Consider the following 4022-nt stretch of genomic DNA (forward strand, 5'->3'; position numbering starts at 1 on the left):
ATATTGGAATTATAAAATTTGCCAAAATCTTTATCTTTGTTGGCCCCCACTTTTTGAAACTATGCTATCAATCCTTGCCTCTAACTATTTGAACCCCTCATTCTATGACTTGTGATTTTATAAAATCTTGGAAGGTTGAACTGTATTTTGTTTGATAGACTCTTTTACTTTTATTGCTTGCACTTCTGAAGTTCTCGGAAGAAATTCCTTCCCACTTCTATCTGACTATTCTTGGAGATTCAATGTTACTTAATCAATTAATGTAAATGCTTCATCCACACTCTTATTCATAAAAGAACCTCCAGCTGATGAATCCAATAAACACTTATCTGAGAAAGAAATTCTCTTATAGAATATATGCAGAGTTAGCCATTATTCTAAGCCATGATGAGGGCACTATTTTTGTAGACTCTTGAATCTATCTCATGCTTCAAATAATGATTCTCCATCTGCCTGATCAAAATTTGTAATACAATTTCTCATATACACTATTCTGCTTAGAGGGAAAAAATGATTTAGAAATTGCTACTCCAATTGTTCCCAACTTGTAATGCTTTGAGGGTGGAGAGAATATAACCAAATCCTTGCTTTATCCTTGATATTGAAAGGAAATGTCATCAATCGAACTGCATCCGCTGACACTCCTTCACAGTTCACCATATCACAAAGCTCAAGAAATATCTCAAGGTGGGTAAGGGCTTTCTGGTACTTCTCCTTCAAATTTATGACCTTGTATCATAACAATTAACTCTGGGTCTAATTAGAAACTTTTAGCTTCAATATGAGGTTGCACAATGGAATACATAAATCTAACAAAAATAGGTGCAGAAAAGCCTCTTAAAGGCATGCTTGACATGTTAGTGCTTACAGTATCTAAAAAATATGAGGAAACATGCAGAATTAAAGACAAGAAGTAAAATGCTTAATAAGGAACAAGAAAGTAAATGCAGAAATAAGGAAAAAAGAAAACTGAACTATAAACTAATAACAAAAAGTAAATGTGGAATTTAAATTACAAGAAAGAAAGGTGCAAAAATTTAAAAAAAAAATAAGGGATGAAAGGTGAAATTGCAAAAATAGAATTTCTAAGACTAGTTACAAATATGAAATAGATAAGAAAGAAAAAAGTTTAGTCTAACTTAAATGATTATCTCTAATGTTATAAGCACAGTCCTCGACAACGACGCCAAAAACTTATTATGGAACCGTAAGTGCACGGTTTTGTCGTCAGTAATAAAAGATATCAAACTCATAGAGACTGGTTATAAGCACTAGAGATGTCTCACAAAAAAATTAGCTAAACGATTGACTAAGATAAGAAATGTGTTAAGTAAAGAAACAAGGCATAGCAATAGAAAAGTAAATGAGGAACTTAGTTTTTGCGAGTATTCTAGGAATTTGATTTCATTGTAATATTCATCAATGTAACATGGTTCACCAAGTCATATTCTCAATTAACATGCATTTGTAGAAAGTCGTCGGTTCTCTCCTGTAGAAGACAATCGACAATGGACTTAGATCGACATCACTAGCAATCAAATAAATATGATTCCCATGAAGTCCATTAGCGGGACTGCTTGTCACTAGCGTCCCTCGATCATACAACATAGAAACACATACTCTACTTAATGTACATAGTGATGAAGGTAATAATTGCATTCATCCATACCACCTCCTTATAGAGACTTATTTCACCTTTCAAGGTGACACCCTAAACGTCCATTAGTGGGACTACCTGTCACTAGTGTCCCTCGGTTATACGATCTAGGGCATCCCTCTACGAAATCCACAAGTATCACAAACATTCAATCAAACATGATAATTAAGTCCAAACACATGAATTCACATAAGATCAAATGGATACAAAACATGTTAACATCATCTAGATAAGAAATTAGCATATCCATAAGTTCTTACATCAAATCAAACCACAATTACTCCCTTAATCCTAGAACAATGGATCTACTCCATTGCACTTCCAATCCCAAAATGAAGAGAAGAGAAGAGAAATTCTTATCCAATGATGATGCGTGATCTTCGGAACTAATCCTAAACTTCTAGAGTTGATGTGGAGATGGAGATGGCTTTGGATCGTTAGATCAAGGTCGAAAAAGGTGGAGATCAGCAGCAAGATGGATCTCCCCAAGGGGAGAGCCTTCCTCCCCTAGAAAGGGAAAGAACCCCTCCTTTTATAGAGTAGGGCATGGGCACCATATAGCCTGTTACACGACCGTGTGACCTTCACATGGCCTCTTTCTTCTTGCTCTAGGCCAGGATGACACGGTTGTATTCTACTTTAGTTCTGGATGAGCTACACAGTCGTGTGGCTCACACGGCCTACCTATTCTTGCTCTCTAGAAATGTTGCAAGGCTGTGTACACACGGTCAACCTCTGCTTGATCTCTAGAAATGTTGCATGGCCATGTGGATCACACGGACATGCTCTGGTTGTGTTGGTGGGGTGACACAACCGTGTGGATTAATACAGCAGAGTCATCCTTCTCCTTGCTTCTTTGACATGGTCGTGTAGGTCACACGACCAGTGCTGTTTACCTTCGGTTGCTATCTAGATCGACCATGAACGTTGTTTTCTCTTCGAATTCGACTCCTGTCAACAGAAAATGCACAAAAAGTAAATCTTCGAACAAAAGGAGTAGAAATATGATATTATAATGAAATATGATGCAATAAACATAGATTAAGTTCATGAAATACAAGTAGATGTGAGTCAAAACATGTATAAAAGTGTATATAATCTATACATATTAGTAAGTAGTCTAATTATAGAAGCGGAGCAAGCCCAATCATTATCGACAACCGAGAGGCTAGGCTACCTTCATTTCAATCACATCTAGCTCCCGTATTGTAGTCCTACTACTTAAGGTGGTGATTTTGCTATCTAGGGATCCTTCTTAGAGCAACTGCACTGGAGTGTTATTCACATGTTATAACGTTCCATGAACGTTAAAACCAATGCAAAGGCTGTTAAAATGTAGATGGGGCCTATGCAAACATTGAATGCGTTCCATGTTTATTTCATCATTTTTTAATCCGTGGCCTACCACGAACATTAAAGTTTGTGGCCCACCACAAACTTTAAAAGAAATTAAAAAATTAATTTTAAATAAAATTATTAATATTATTATTTATTTTAATTTTAAATAAATATATTTTAATTTTATGTAAATAATATATTTAAAAATAATATTATTAATTATTTTAAATAATAATTATTTAAATTATGTAAATACAATTGAAATTGTAATAAAAATAAAGATAAATGGAGAACGGGTCCCACAAATAATTAAGGTTAATGTTAAAACGAATGTGAGAAAATGAATATATTAATATAATATGTATGTAGCATATGAATCCCACACTTTATGATCAAATGGAGGATATTATAACACCTACTAATATGGATACCTGATCCCGTCCGAAGGCTGAGTCGGACGGAGGCCGGTCGAGGTGTCCCGATGGTTGACGGAAGTCGTAGAAGATGATTCGGCTCCCACGGGTGGCTGACGCTGCTGCAGGACCCTGCGCACACTCAGACGATCTCCCCCTCCGCGTTAGAGACCGAAACCCAGGGAAAAAGTCCCCGGATCAGGCCCTCCGACGCTCAAGTCAGGTCCTTTTTCCCCAGAAAGAACAGAGAGAAACAGAAGGAAAGACGGTTCTCGAAAAAAAAAGTCTCGAGAGAGTGTGTGCGCATACCTGCATATGGGGGATTTCTCGCCTTTTATGCCTCCCCCTTTTGGAGCCTGCCATCCTGTCAGAAAAAACGTTAGACGCTGTACTTTGTCGCCTAGTTCTAGACACCTTTTGTGCTGCTATTTGTCGCGCAAGCATCTTTCCGTTTGGGAACCTCCGCCTTCGTACATGGATGTTGTCTTGTAGTGGGGGGACAGCTGGCAGGCTACTACTGGTTATGAGGGCATCTTTTCGTTTTAGGAACCTCCGCTTTCGCCCGCATTGTTGATGTGTAATGACTCTCCTCGACGGACCGTTGAGATTCTCCG

At 37.4% G+C, this 4022-nt stretch overlaps 1 non-coding gene across 1 annotated transcript; it reads left to right on the top strand.

Annotated features, from left to right (window-relative positions):
- The first annotated feature begins 379 nt into the window (after positions 1 to 379).
- Positions 380 to 485, top strand: LOC122022029. Its single transcript, XR_006122779.1, has one exon. It is a non-coding gene; the product is annotated as a small nucleolar RNA R71 (small nucleolar RNA).
- Positions 486 to 4022: the final 3537 nt, after the last annotated feature.

Source organism: Zingiber officinale, chromosome 9A (genome assembly GCF_018446385.1).
Source record: "Zingiber officinale cultivar Zhangliang chromosome 9A, Zo_v1.1, whole genome shotgun sequence".
NCBI lineage: Eukaryota > Viridiplantae > Streptophyta > Magnoliopsida > Zingiberales > Zingiberaceae > Zingiber > Zingiber officinale.